The 15,921-nt window shown below is 48.1% G+C and overlaps 1 protein-coding gene across 6 annotated transcripts in view; it reads right to left on the reverse strand.

Annotated features, from left to right (window-relative positions):
• The window catches only part of MRTFB (myocardin related transcription factor B), a 236,981-nt gene that overhangs the window by 170,046 nt on the left and 51,014 nt on the right, over positions 1–15,921 (reverse strand). For 3 of the 6 annotated variants that reach the window (XM_074322643.2, XM_074322641.2, XM_074322639.2), the window contains exon 1: positions 1,052–1,145. The exons of 1 other annotated variant lie outside the window; for it this stretch is intronic. The gene's annotated coding sequence lies outside the window, so the exon portion shown is untranslated. Of the gene's footprint in view, positions 1–1,006; positions 1,030–1,051; positions 1,146–15,921 lie in introns of those variants that run through there. 2 more of the 6 variants (XM_074322642.2, XM_074322640.2) reach the window with 2 other exon arrangements.

The raw sequence follows: 15,921 nt of genomic DNA on the forward strand, positions 1-15,921 counted from the left end.
TATCCTCCAGCACAGTTGCAGGCGCTACAGGTAAATGATATGGCAATCAATGCATGTCATACATGGTTCTCCTTTTAGTGCCCCCTTGCATTTACTGGAGCATCACACGGATTCTCAATTACGTGCATTTCACGATGAATTTAATAACAGGGTAAAGTGGGCTTTACAGACGTTTGCTGCAAAGGGGAGGGGCCTTGGTTCTGACAAGGTTGAGTACGTCTGCTCCCAAGAGTGGAATCACGTGCTTAACAATAATCAAACTTAAGAAGTTTCCTTCGCCCAACTAAGGCAAGCCCTGGGCTCGGTGGGCCTGACACCCCACCCCCGGCACACACCGCTGACCTAAGCCCGCTTCTGCTCTCTAACAGGGCCAGACAAGAGTTCTTGACCATTTCGGGATCAGGGGCCCTTCGGAGAATTTGACAAAAGCCAAGGACTCTCTCCCAAGCAACTCATATGCAATGCTGCATTCGTTTTCGGGGGGTAGGGGGATAGGGGCTCCCAGACACGCCCTCTGCAGCCCAATCCAGACCCGAGGAACAGAACGCTAACCCTAAAGCAGCCCTGGGGGTGGGGAGAAGGATGGAGGCGAGGACGGGTGTGGGCGCTGGAGTCCGTGAGCCCGGGGTTTGCACCCCCGTTCCCCTCCCAGCGGTGTGACTGTGGGAAGGCGCTCCACCTCCCGGTGCAGCGCTGGAGTGGAGCCGCGCAAGTGAAGTGCCGGGAATACAGTCACGGCTCAGACGCTGCCGGCGCAGCCCCGCCGCCCGAGGGAACTGAGGGGGGCCCCGGGTCGCACCCGAGCGCAGGGACTGGCTGCAGGGGGACTGGCCCGGGCGGCCCCGCGGCCCCGGCCCGGCCGCCCCGCCCCGTACGCGCGCGTCCCGGGACGGGGCAGACCCGTGGCTCCGCTGCAGCCGCAGGACGAGCTGAGGCCGCCGCCCCGGACGCGGGCCGCCCGCCCGGCCCGCTCCCCAGCCCGGCCCTCGGTCTTCGCCGCTCTCACCCCCGCCTCGGCCCCCAACGGCCGCCGCCGCCGCCCGCAGCTCACCTCCCCGGCTGCCGCCGTCGCCGCCGCTACCGCCAGCGAGCGCGATCTCGCGAGATTTTATCCCCCTCGGCGCTCCCCCGCCCTCCGGCGGCGCGGCGCGCGCGGACCCCGTCCTGGAACCGGCTCGGCGCGCTCGCCAGCGGCCGCCCCCCGCCTTGGGGCAGTCCTAGCGGTGCTCGCGACCCCGCGCCCCGGCCCCTGCAACCATGTCGCCCACCTCCGGGACAGGGAAGGGTTAAAGACCAGGTGCGAGTCGGGCGCCTGGCTCTCACCTGGCCGCCGGTGCGCGTGCGCAGGCGCGCGCCCGGGGCCCCGACACGGCCGGCCTTTGCCGAGGCTCCGACCGCAGCGGTAACGCTAATCCCCGCAGCCGGGGTGGCAGAGCACACTGTGTGCCCACCGCGTTCACAGCTCCCCTTGCAACAGCCCCCAAGAAATAGGTATTAGCACCCTCCCCATTCCGGAGAGGAAGAAACGGAGGCTTGGCAAGGTGAAGTCACTCGCCCCAGGTCACACGGCTGGGAATTGGCATCCGGGGTTGTCTGACTCCCAAGCCAAAGACAGCCCCATTTTCCCGCCTCTTGACAAGCCCCAGGCCCTGGCCCTGGCCCTGCTTTCGCTGAGGGCGCCTAGTCTCAGCCCCAGGCTTGACTTCCCTCCCAAGGTGAGAGGAGGTGCTCCGCTAGCTGGTCAGCTGCCACAAGCCTTCTGGTTTTAGGGAGCTGCTGTCAGGAAAATGCTTCTCTCTCTTTACACGGACTTCCTAAGGCCTCCCTGTGTAAGGCCCTGAAAACCATGTGACTATATCGGATTCTGTCTCCTCTTCAGACCAGTGGCGTTTTCAGGGTAGAGCCCAGTAGGATGGGACACGGGACATAGAACCAGAACGTGCATGAGAGTAGGGGGTTCAGAGAACCGTGTCATTTCTTCCTAAAGGTAAAATCTTAACACTATATACAGTAATCTCCCCTTATCCAGGGCTTTGGTCTCTACAGTTTCAGTCAGCTGTGATCAACCGCAGTCTGAAAATATTAAATGGAAAATTCTAGAAGTCATTCATAAGTTTTAAAGTGTGCACCATTCTGAGTGGTGTGACGAAATCTCGAGCCTTCCCGCTCTGTCCCCACCAGGACGTGAATCATCTCTGTGCAGCATTTCTACACCGTATGGGCTCCCCTCCTATTAGTCACTTAGCAGCCGCCTCCGTTATCACCTCAACTGCCTCAGGATCACAGTGCTTATGTTCATATCTCCCTTATTTTACTTTATCATAGGTATGGATGGATGGATGGATGCATAGGAAAAAACAGTATATATAGGGTTCAGTACTATCTGAGGTTTCAGGCACCCACTGCGGGCCTTGGAATGTATTCCCTGCAGATAAGGGGGGGCTACCATAATGGTTTCTAAAGAAGAGGGGCTAGCATGTATTGAGGGCATTTCAAGGTCATTACCAATAGTCTTCCAAGTTAAGTCACAGAAAAATGGAGACTCAGGGAGATGAAGAAATTGGCCTAAGGTTCCAGAGTGAGACAGGACTTGAACCTGAATCCGAGTCCAGACCCTAGTACTGTCTTACATAAAGGTCCCAGGGACTAGCATGAACGGGGTGGTCCGGGCCAACAAGCTGCTGTGAAATCAAGACTCTTGGAGGGTCTCTAGCTATCCTGTCCCTACGCAGCCAGCAAAATCTGCATGGGCTACCCAGGCCACATGACAGTCACATCAATGTTAGCAAACGTTGGCCTGCCCACCCTCCACACCTGTCACAATGTCACTCTCAAAACAATGTCACTCTCAAAGGCCAGCAGTCATGTGTGTCCCTCCATGTAAAAGCATCACTCAGACCACCTGATGGAAGGAGTAAGGAAGGGAAGTCACACGTGATGGGCAGCTGCAGGGTGTCCATACTGCTCCCGGTGCCATCCATTCCTTAACTCACTTAGTCCTCCCAATAACCTCATGTGGAAGGTACAGCTGTACCCATTTTAGAGTGAAGACAATCAAGGAACTAAGAGGGGAGAGAACTTGCCAAGGGTACGTACTTGGTAAGTGGGAGGGCTGGGGTTCCATCCCATGTTAGTCTGTCCCCAAATCCACATGCTTTGACCTCAGTGACCAACAGTTCTTCCTTACCCCCCAAAGCCTATGTCTTCAGGAAACTGAAAACCTAGAAATCCCCTGAGGCCAGGACTCCAGTCTAAGATACCATATGTTCTCCTTCAGGTGGACTGTGCCTCAGTATTCTCATCTAAAATAAGGATCTAAATGGGTTGTTGCAAGGATTAGGATTAACCACGTGAACAGATGTGAAGCTTGTAGAAAAGTGCCTTGCACAGATGAAGCTCTCAGTACATAATAGCTATTAATACTACGGGTGGGATGTCTGTGATATTTTTTATTCTTTCTTCATCTTCCAATATAAACTCCAAATCAAGTTGGAGGATATGACCTTATCTGTTCAGGCATGGGAATAAAATTAGTTTCTAGCATACGGGAAACAATAAGTGCTCTTTAATGAACAAAATTACCCCCATGCTTCCTCCTGATCGTGGAAAAAGACCAGACTCTTCTGAAGCTCTTCCCAGTTTCCTGGGTGACTGGCAGCCAGTTTTATAAAAGGCTCCCCTGATATAGGAAAAGCCACCCAAATGTTTTTAACTTGTTGGCAAAAAAAAAAAAAAAAAAAAAAAAATTCAGCTGAAACTTCTTAAGAGAATTTTGGCGAGGCTGGGGGGTTACTATAACTACAGTGACGTGATGGACGGGAAAGTTTTTATAGGAATTTAAGCTGCCACCACCGTCAAGCCATGGCACCCCAAAGTAAGGTTTCTCCCCTGACACAAGGCGTACCACAGGTTCCTATCAATGCCAGTGGCTCACTGTGGCAGCGAGCCTCATCGTGCGAGGGGTGCACATATTAGGATCCATTGAAGGCATTATCGTTTGACAAACAAAACAGAAAAAAACTGGGGTGATTCTAATATGCCCACCTCTAAGGGCTTAATGTACGGTTCCCAAACAATGCTATTAAAATGTCTTTTGAGCCAAGAGGGATTTTATAAATGCCTCTAATGGGATTCGTTTAATGCTCATTCATTCCATATAAATTTATTAAGTACTTATGAGCCAGTTACTGTGTCAGTAGCTATGATCAAGACAGTCCAAGTTCTCACCATATTTATGGCCTGGAGGGAGAGAGAGGTGTTAATTAAATGAGTGAAATGAGTTAATTGAAATGTTATGGGATAAGTAGAATGGTGCATCACAGTAAACTGGGCGAGGAGGAGAGGGCAGAGAACATTCTAGAGATAGGGACGGCACGGATCAGCCAGGAGAAGGTGAGTGGCGGGGGCTGGGAAGGCAGGAGGATGGCGAGGCCTTAGGAAGTATCTCAGACATGTATGCACCCTGAGTACATGGGGAGAGGGGAGAGAACCCAGTGGTCCCCACATGCCCATTCTGCCCCGTTGGCAATCCAAGCTCATTATGGAGTCCCACCAGTGCTTGGTCAAGGATGGCCAGGTTGTAGTGACATAGCTGTCCGATCTCTACCCGATCTGTATTTGAGGAAACCACACTTTATAAGTCCCCAGAGCGGACATCACGATGCAAATCTCGTGCCTCCTTTGCAACTAGGATGACGGATATGACATAGGCTGTGTCGGCCAGAGGCACCGCATGAGACTAAATCCGATCATGAGCCTTGGTTCTGTTGATGTGACCAGTGGCCAAAGCAGCCAGCTTTGAGGACGGCAGTCGCAGGGCTGAGCTTCCAATGGAGAAGCCGCACGGGTGCTGACGGCAGCGGCGGTTGCAATGAGGGCAGGCTCAGGCAGGATGGTGGTTAGCTCATCGGGCCAGGCCCGCAGTGTGGTTTGGGGCATTTTTCCTAGAAGCTTAGCCTTAAGTTCCTTTCTCCAGCCCTCCCAACAATTCTGTGGGATATCTAACATCCTTTATTACATTCCCCATTCTGCCTAAACCAGCTAACGTTTCCACCAAGATCGCTGACCCCTCACAGGCCAAAGCCAATTGGAGCCAACGAGGCTTGGAGAGGCTAACTAGGGGCAGTGGCAGGGAAGCTTTCTTTGCTGTAAGACAGAGCCCGAGGAAGCCAGCGCTCTCTCCCTGTCTGACCGTGACCTCAGGTGCCACCAATGGCTTTTCCCTCAACTGTGGGTAAGACAGGCCCTGCACCACAGAGAGCAGAGCAGAGAAACCAAAAGATCCTGAGTCCTTAACTACATCACTGAGCGGCTGGACTGACCCCAGACATACCAGGCCCTGGGCATCCCCTTCCCTGAGCGAATGCATGTGGTTAAATCAGCTTGAGTTGGCTTCTCCATTCCCTGCAGCCCAAACACTCACAGTGGTGCAGGGAGGGAGGAAGCAACTTATGAGGAACAGGTGTGTACCATTCCTGGCTGTGTCAGGAGCCGCCACAAATCCTGGGCAACCTTTTACATCTATATCCCTCCCCAAACACACACACACACACACACACACACACACACACACACTCAATATCAATACCACTCAGATAAGCCCTACCTGGCTTCAAACACTTCGTTCCAGAAAACACTCCCTTCCTTAGCCCTTCCCATCTTTTGACCATCTCTTTGACGGGCAAAAAGGTGGTTCTGTTACTTGCCCAGCTCACACATCTGGTAAGTGGCACAGCGGAAGGTCTGGAGGCAATCCAGATGCTAGGCTTTTAACCACTAAGTTTAACGCCATGCACCATCTTGCCTCATTACATTAAAAAAAAAAAGAAAAATTATGGCCTTGAACCAGGAAAAAAATAGAAAAAGAACTCAAATCCAGCTCTGTATTTGCTCTCTGGCCTTGAGCAAGCTTCTTTAGTCTCAATTTGAAATGAAAATGAAGTAGATGGTGCCAGCTTCAGAGTCTGGCAGTCATCTGTGCTGTTCACCCATGGCTTCTGGCTTCCCACCCTCTGGGCAGGATTGTACTTCCTGGTCCACTTGGGTGGAGTCACGTGACTAGTCCTAGCCCGGGAGTGTGAATGGGGGGAGTATGTGTTACTTCTGGGCCACTGCTCTGTTGAGCTGAGGCCCCAGCCAATCCATCGTGGACATAAAATATGGGCAAAAAAACCCCCCAAACATTTCTTATTTTAAGCCACTGAGAGCTGGGGGTTGACAGTTGTCATCGCATGTACTAGCCTGTCTCAATTAATACATATAGTCTGGTGACTTGCTCACTTATTCACTCAACAAACACTTTCCTGCTGCGGTTCAAATCCCAGCTGGACAAGAGAGAAAGCTCAAGGCTGCAGGCCTGAAGATTCTAGCTCGCTTTGTCTGGCATGAGGTCCAGACCTCTACATGTTGAGCATTTCTGAACCACTGGCAAGCCTGAGCCCCTTGCATAGCTACTGGCCCACCAGGTGATGGTAGAGTAGGAGAGGGTCCCTACCTTTGAGAGCCACATAGGCTGGGGACAACAGGCACAGAGATAGAAAAATTACAATGCGAACATGGTTAGTGATCTGACGTCGGTGAAATTGAGAATATATAGGAGCGTTACGAGCTATAAAGCTATACGTGTGATAGAAAGTAGACGGCCATCCTGGTACATTCATTCATCAACTCGGGGACCCAAGGCCAGGTACCTGGGCTCTCTGAGCCTCCATTTCCTCATCCTAACTCACATAGCATTTCATTTGTCTCTCTTTTCCAAATATGAGAATTGAAACTCAGAAAAGTTCTAAAACGCAGCCCGTGGTCACACAGCTAGTATGTGGCTGAACTGGAATTCACCCCAGGTCCTTCTGTATCTACAGCCCACGTTCTAAAACACTGAGTTTAGCTGGTCCATGCAAGGCGCTTGCTTCTCTCTCCAGCTACAGCTCTCGTCTAACCCCTTCCCCTACAACCTCATCTTCCAGCCACACCATGCTATTCATCCCTCCGTGCTTTCGTTCATGCTGGTCCTTCTCTGTGTCATACCTTCCCTGCGTTCCTACTGCCCTGCCTCCAAACACTGGCCAAATCCTTGGCTGCCCATTGGACGGCCCCATCCTTGGCGTAGTGACCATCCCTCACAGTGTGGTCCTGTGAATGGACCTGCCTGTGCCCCCTCCATTAGACTGCAGCCTTGTAGGGGGCAGGGCCTTGGGTTCCTTCCTCTCGACCATCTGACCAATACCGTGCACACCTGTGCAAAAGCATCAGTCACGGCTACCTGAACAACCAGCTCAGCAACACCAAAGCACTACCGCTTACAAGACGGACTCTCCCCAGAAGACCACATAGCAAAGTTTTTCGGAAAGGGTTCAGGATGGTAATCCAGCCCTCACCGCTTTGTCGCTTTGTGACCCCAAGCAACAGACAGTTTCTCAGATGTAGAATGGGACTAACAACAGCACCTGCTTCACACAATGGTGAGAATTCAATGAGATATGATGAGTACAGTAAAAGTATGCATACTGCCTGCCTTATCAGGAAGAACTGACTGAAATTGCAGCCACCTTTGTGGTCATCATTGCTGTCGTCTCCTTCTTATTAGTATTATTGCTACTATTCAGCATGTCCCCACAGCCATCATTATTACTCACCACATGCTCCCTCCCTTCCTGCCAGCCCTATGTGACTTGGCTAAGCGTTCCTTCCAAGAAAGGAGAGTACTCTTGGAATTCTTGAAATGGGTTCTTCATTGTCTGATTAATGGTTCAGTACCCACGATGATTCTGCACACCCAAGGTCCCCAGGAAGCTGCCCAGTTGGCTCCCCAGGAAGTTTGTGGCTGCCAAGACCTTTCCATCCAGGCTTCCTGGATACGGCTAAGAAAATATGGGCTCTCCTGAGATTCTCTCTCTCACTGACTTGACATCATCTCATTCTAGGGTGTTCTGGGTTCATTCCTGGGGGACATCTGGCTATAGGAGTGGCAGAATCCCATAAAAACAAGCTTGTGAGCTTCTGGAATCATTGATAACAGTAAAAGGAATAATACCTGGAACGAGCTTATTTCTTGTTTCCTGGAGGGAGCTAAAAGAGTCAGGCTTTTGAGTTTCAAATAATAAATGCTCCATACGTCATCAGAGAGAGCAACTCTTGCCCTTCCTAACTTCTCTCTCACACATCCGGAGCATGGTGGGCAAAATTTGGTTTTTCAGTATAGCACTCCCTGAGGTGTCATGCTGAGCAGCTCCAAGCTGCTAGGAAAGGACAGAAGAACAGAAAACTCCCCCAAGAACAGGGAACCGAAGAGAAAAACCAATCCTCCAACAACAAAATAAAGGAAAACGTAAACTCGGCTTTTCGGATTGAAAAGATTCTGGAGACACAGCTGTGAAGGATTTCTCCTAGGACCTACTTTTCGGTGAAAGTTTATAGAGTCTGTGGAAAGGGAAATAAAGATAGGAAGTCAGAGGGAAAGGGAATAACATGTATACTGGGAAAGGGAGGAGGCAGAGATCAGTGAGCAGATAAGGAGGCAGCCAGCAAGAAGCAAGGTGCTTCCAGGAGCAAGGAGAGTGGTCCAGAGGAGAGGACCACTGGGTGAGTTTTCTCCAGGGGGACAGAGCAGAGAACAGGCAAACCTTCCCCCCTGCCCCCCCAGAATCATGTTGATACAGAACTGTTCAAATAAATTAGTATTCCCATCTCAAATGACTCATTTGGCTGGAACAATGAGCTCACATTCCAGAGCCTTCCGCTGACCCTCATGCAACCCACTGCCAATAAAATATAAAGTGTGCAATTAGTACTTTTTACATTCAGAAGGTCCATGAAATCTGCTGGGTTCTCTTGTGTCTAGCTTCTGACGGCAACATCTAGCATGCAATGTCGTAGTCTCACATGAGCCATTTCCAGGTGAGAAAGGATGAGAGGAAGGACGAGATGGAAAGATTTTTAATGATTTGTCAAGATTTAAGGATCAGCTCTTCAATTAAAAAACAAACAAAGATAAATAGGGAAATTTACAAATAAAGAGGGAGGCAAGACTTGGCCTTAGGGTGATAAATTGAAACCAGGAGTATTTTGGTATGAAAAACTAAAGTTTTTTTAAATATATACAGAGACAGATACAGATATAAATACACTAGATGTGTATATACATGGGTATGCATGGATTGGTATACATAATATATCTCCAAGCTCTGAACACTGAGGGCCTAGATGCAAGAGCTTCCCAGCAGCAAGGAGCACACACCACCCAAATGTGGGTTTCTAAACTCCAGTCTCTAATAAAAGGGACCAGGGCTCCTTGGAGAAGAAAGAGGCTGATTCCAGGGCTGGGGCAGGGAAAGCACAAGATAAGTCTGGAACATCTTGTGGTGTCAGAAGTAAAGAAGTGCTCCTAAGGGAAGGGGACGTGTTCAAAGGACCTACTAGCCAATGCAAGATGCTCTGAATGGTCACGGCTGGAACCATCTGAGCAAGATAATAAGGATAGTATTGGATTCCAAGCCATAGACTAAAATAAATACCCATGAGTCCATATTAATTATAGACGTCACATTAATTAAGTGATTGAGGTTAATATCACCAGTAATAAGTCATATTGCTAGGACTTTTTTAATTGGTAAGATTTGATGAGAAGGGCGCTTCACCTCTGTCTTCCCCAGAATCCGTGGTATCAGGAGAAAACACTAGCGAATCCTAAACTGAGAGGCATTCTACAAAATACCTGACCAGTATTTTTATTATTATTATTATTATTATTATTATTACATATATTAAAGTCATGAAAGACAAGGAAAGACTGAGGAATCATCACAGAATTGGAGGAGACTAAGAGGAGATATGACTAAATGCAGTGTGGGACCCTGGACAGAAAAGGACATTAGAGGAAAATACTGGTAAAATCTGAAGTCTATGGGTTAGTTAACATTGTACTCACGTGAATTTCTTAGTTTTGATAATTGTCCTGTAGTTATAAAAGACACTAACATAGGAGACGCTGGGTGAAGAGTACATTGAAATACTCCGCTGTGTTTCTAACTTTTCTGTAAGTCTAAAATTCTTTTAAAATAAAAAGTTTTTAGAAACGAGGTGCTAAATTTTCCTAGTTATTGCTGATAGAATTTTCTAGGAGCAACCTGGAAACCATCCATTCTGAAACTGGTATACTTACTAACCACTGTTACCCCAGTAACTTTAATTAAAACAAACAAACAAACAAAAAACTGGTATAGGTAGTGAGGTCCTTATGAGCTATCCATTTCTTGGGAGAGGGACGTGTGGGGGGTTTCATTCAACAACAACTGTCTATGGAGACATAATGGTGAACAGGAGACATGGTTCCCATCCTCAGAGAGCTTACTATCTAGGGGAGGAGAACAGACCAAAAATAAAGTACAAACGATAAATAATTGTGAGTTGTAACGGCCCTGAGGTTGAGACCTAAAGAATGGAAGGAGCTAATATACCAAGAACGAGAGAAGAAACCCGAACAGAGGGAACAACATGTGCAAAGAAAGCCCCGAGCCAGGAAAGCACTCAGCGTGCTGGAATAAACGGGGCACAAGTCACCAGGAATACTAGGCCACACGCATATACAACCACGTCTGCTACCGCCGCGCTTCATGTGGCCCTCCCAGCAGCGGACTCCCAGGTGAATGAACCCACCAGCACCGCCAGCACCAGTACAAACCCTCTCTAAGTGGTAATAATGCAATGGAATGTAACGACACGCTATGGTCTCAATGTTTGTGCCCCCCCAGCCCCAAATTCAGATGTTGAAACCTAATTTTCCATGTGATGATATTAGGAGGTGGGCCTTTTGGGTGGTGATTAGGTCACAAGAGGAGAGTGGCGCCTCATGAATAGGATTAGTGCTCTTATAAAAGAGGTCCCACAGAGCTCTCGCCAGCTCTGCCATGTGAGCACACAGTGAGTAGATGGCCATCTATGTATAAATCAAGATGCAGGCCATCATGAGATACCCATTCTGCTGGCGCCATGATCTTGGATTCGCAGCCTCCAGACTTGTGAGAAAGAAATGTTTGTTGTTTATGAGCCACCTGCTCTATGATCTTTTCCTCACAGCGGCCCCCATGGGCTAAAGATGCCATGCCAGTACTCCACGGTGGTGTGAGGCCGTGTGGCACAGCTCACATCCGTGGGGAAATTATGAGACATGCCGCTCTTTTCCCCTTGCAAAACCTGAGCACAGAGGAAGAGACATGCATGAGAAAGGAGACATGCAAAGGGGCATCTAGAGCAGACTTTGAAATTGGAGGATTGAGAAGAAATGAGTTGTTCTGATAAGAAAAAAAAATGGAGAAGAATATGTAGGGGTGGGAAGAAGAAAAGAAGGAAGAAAGGGAAGCATGTTCAGGAAGATGCTAATGCTCATTTATAAGTTGTGTGCATTGAACACTTTTTCCAGGCCCTTGTAAAGTCTACCGCATGCTCAGGTCTGGTGTGTATCTGTGCACGTGCCTGACTGTGCATGCGTGTATGTGTATCTGAGCATGTGTGTATCTGTGCACGTGCCTGATTGTGCATGCATGTGGGTGTGTCTGTGTGTCTGAGTGTGTCTGTGAACGTTTCTAAGTTTGTATAACATGGGCCAGTCTGTGCTTGGGTATCCATTTTTATGTGCCTCTGTTTGTGAGTTTGTGTCTGTATCGGTGGCTCTCTGTCTATATCTGGGTGTGTTTATGTGTGTCTTTGTCGTTGTGTGTGTTGGAAATCACAGCGGGGACTGAATGCCTGCAGAGTCAAGACAAATGAATTGCCAGGAGAGCCAGAGGGAGAAGGAGAAGTCTGCACAGAGACAGGAGGAAGTCGGGGTCAGGTGACAGTGAGAATGGAAGGCCCTAGGAATTCGATGACATCTTTCCAAGGACTTTGGAATTTCCCTAGGACTTGGAATGCAGTGGGGGTGGCAAGTCAGGTCAGTATTATCTAGAAACTTCAAAGAGCAGGGCAACCCACCCCCAAATTGGGACCAGGCTTCCAGTGTGTTATCTCCATTCTGTAGCTGAGCAAACCGAGTCATACATTTTGAGTCTTAAAGCCAGGACTTTCCAAAGACTGAAGAGAAATACCCACCGCTGAGGTTCCAGGGGCCGTGGGTGGACAGACCCTTGGCTGAAAACACTGAACTGCAGAGTGAAAAAAAAAAAAATCATCCCTCTTTGAATTTATTTTCAATCCTTCTGCAGAGAAAGTCTCTTGTTGGTGCTACTCTATCTTGAACACCTCTGTAACACTTAAAATTAAACTATATTTTTTAAGTTATCCATCAAGAGTGTCCCAGATTCAGGCACACTGACTGGAACACATTCTCTGACGACTGTCGATAACCACAACTCTGCAGATACGTGATGTCATAAGAGCAGGAAACCCCACAAAACAATTCTAGTGCCATTCTTTAGTTAATTGGCTGTCATATCAACACAAATGTGGCGGCATGGAAGACATTTTTCTGTTTGGTAGACATCTTCATTTTTGCCAACTATTTTTGGGAGTAAAATACGAAGTGTTCAACTCGTTAGCAACTAATATTGAAGCCTCCTGAGCTTTGAAAAGCGTTGACGCTTTTGTGATAGTAATAGAGGTGTGCTCAGGAGAGGTCTTTTGTTTGTTTTCTGGCTTTTCTTTTATTTGGCAAAAATCCAAACCTAAAGAAAAATTGCAAGAACAGTACAATCAACTCATTTTCTTCACCTAGATTCACCGACTGTTTCCATTTTTGCCACATTTGCTTTCTTGGTGTGTGTCTGTATATGTGAATAAGTGTATGTGTATATACACACTTACACATATGTACACATGATATACACACATGTACGTACATACACGATATAGATACACTTATATATATATACAAATACAGAAACCCATATACACACACTATTCTAAAAGCATTTGAGAATAAATTCCCAATATCATGATCTTTTACTCCTAAATACTTCATGTGTCTCCTAAGAACAAGGATATTTCCTCACATAAGCACAGTAGTTACTAAATTCAGGCAGTGTCCTACTGATACCATGCCAGTACCTAACATGTAGTCCATATTCAAAGTTTGCCGATTGTCCCAATGAAGACATTTCAGTAGTTTTTGTTTTTCTGATCCAGGATTCAGTCCAGAATTATACTGCGTTATTCTGTCATTTCTCTTTAGTCTGATTTAATCTGAAACAGTTCCTCGGTGTTTCTTAGTCTTCCGTGTCATTGAACAGAGCCCCTTCATAACAGAGGGCAACTCAGAGCTTCGAACTGGGAACAATATGCAGCTAGAATATATCTGGCTTTTGTTTTCTGAGTGTTTATCTTCCCAAGTATCTTCTATTTATGGCAAAGTGACACTAGTTTTTTATTTATGGTAGTGATACATGGTTTCTCTAAAATGTTGTAGATTTAAAAAGTGAACGAATTTAAAGGGAAATACTATGGAAATAATAGAACAGGTATGTAGATCTACTCCAGATCCTCTCAACCTCACTGCTGCTGGTGTTTGGGGCCGATGATTGTGTACTGTGAGCAGTACAAGGTGTGATCAAAAGACACGGTGAATGTTTAAATCAAAAAAATGTATTACAGTAAAAGACATATTGCCATTGATCCCCCTCAAAACACTCCCCCTCTCTTCGAACACACTTATCCCATCGTTCTGGCCACTTTCTGAAGCACTTCTGGAAGTCCTCTTTCATGTCTTTACTTCATCCTGCATCATGACAACGCTCCGTGTCACCCTTCGCTTCTGCTACGGCAATTTCTGTCAAACACAAACATTATGGTGTGTCCTCATCCACCTTTTTCACCGGATCTGGCACCGTGTGACTTCAGGCTCTTCCCCAAAGTCAAAATGACCATGAAAGATAAATGTTTTGAATCTATTCAGGACGTCAAGGCAGCCATGACAGCGCAACTAAAGACACAAAAGAGGACTTCCAGAACTGTTTCAGACAGTGGCAAGAATGATGGGATAAGTGTGTTCTAAGTGAGGGGGAGTACTTTGAGGGGGATTAATGGCCATGTGTCTTTGACTGTAATAAATTTGTTTTAAACATTCACTGTATTTTTCGATCACACCTCGTAGTATGTTTTAGCAGCATCTCTGAGCTCTACCCACTACCCACTAGATGCCAGAAGCATCCTTCAGTTGTGACAACCAGAAATGTCTCCAGACACTGCCAAATGCCTCCTGGGAGGCAAATTCTCTTGGTTAAGAGCCCAAAACCGTGATAGTGGAATGCGAGTGGCCGGAGTTTGGGAACTCTGGAGTAGCTGCTCTCACCTCTGTCCTCCTGTTCAGCTCAAGTGGCGTTTACCAAGTGCTGCCACGTGCCTGGCCCTGCGCTAGGTAGTGGGCAGACAGACATCAGCATGACACGGTCCAGCTCTCCAGGAGCTGCTCTGAAACAAAAAGGGGGCAGAGGACATCCAAGAGGCAGAAAAAGTAACCCCCCGGAGAAGGAGCTGGGAAACACTATACCATCCCCTAGAATTAAGTCTGCTGAAGCCTCGTGACTCTCACAACAGTTCTTCTGCCCCAATAACTCCTTTTAAGACATGAATCCGATGACTTCACTCCCCTGATTAAAAGCCTCCAGTAGCTTCCCATCACACATCGAGTAAAATCTAAACTCCTTAGAGGACATGAAAGACCTTGCCATCCTCCCAGCTCCTTCTTCCTCCTCGGCCTTCCTGTGTCTTGCTCTCTCTTACTCGCAGGCTCCAGATACGCTACACTTCTCTCTCCCCCAAGATCTCACCATGCTGGTCTCCGAACAAGGCTCTTTGCTTTGCGACATTCTCTGTGCGGAATGCTCCATCCCCGGATCTTTGCAGGGCTGGCCCCTGGTCATCGGGTCTCTGTTCAGATGTCACCTCCCCCTACCCCCCTCCATACAGGAGCTCTCTCTCCCACAGTCCTGTTTGATTTCTCCTTAGTGACCACCCAGGCAGAGGTGGCCATCTGACCCAGACGTGGCCAATGACAGACGCCGGTGCTGCTCCTTCCCCCTCTCGCATGTTCCTGTGGAATCCAGGGAACTGGACGACTGCAGCTGACCCACCATTCTAGGGCCATTATGGAAAGACCATGCAAATGTGGGATTCTGGAGCCACAGAACCAGTACAAGCATCCTCTTCCCAGCTTACTTCCAGGGAGTAAAAGAAACCCCAAGGGTTTATGTCACTGCAATTGGGTTTATCTGGTACTTGCAGCCAAAAGCAGCCCTCATCGGAACACATTTTGAAACTATTGTGTTGACTTGGCAGTTTGTTTTCTGGCCATATGCCGCCATTACACTCTTAAGTGCCACGAGACAGGACTTCGTCTCTGTCTTATTCACTATGGTATACTCAGCCCGTAGGCACGGGGCCTGGCTCACAGTAACAGGCAATAACTCTGAACCAATCTGTTCCCTAGTTCCCTCACACACAAAACAGGGACAGTCACAATGTCTTGAAAGACTAGAAGGATTAAATGAGTCAGTGCACGTCTAGTGCTCAGAGCACTCTGTGCCTGGCACATACTCACGGCTCAAAGGAGCTATGATTTGTTGCGCTAAGGGCCTAATTAACGCAGGAAAGAAAGGATTCTTTCTCTGTGTGCTTTATAGCAGCGTCCTTTGGCTTCCTCTTGCTCAAATCAAAGCCGTGTTTACCTGGTGCTGACAAGTCAGGCTATTGATTAAGAAACATGACCGTGGCAGTTGGAAGAAATTCACACCATTTACGGTGAGCTGCTGGATTAGCACCTTTTGGAGGTGGAGAGGGAGACAGACACTGACAGACAAAGGGCAGGGTGCGTAAAGCTTGGCATATTCCAAAATACAGGCCCAGAAATGCTGGGAAGGAAATACAATCGCAGATTTTGATGTTGTACACCGTGGGAAGAACAGAACTATGCTTTGCAACAAAGGCTCAGCCAAA

Source organism: Rhinolophus sinicus, chromosome 10 (assembly GCF_057876585.1).
Source record: "Rhinolophus sinicus isolate RSI-liver-muscle chromosome 10, RSI-T2T, whole genome shotgun sequence".
NCBI classification, from domain to species: domain Eukaryota; kingdom Metazoa; phylum Chordata; class Mammalia; order Chiroptera; family Rhinolophidae; genus Rhinolophus; species Rhinolophus sinicus.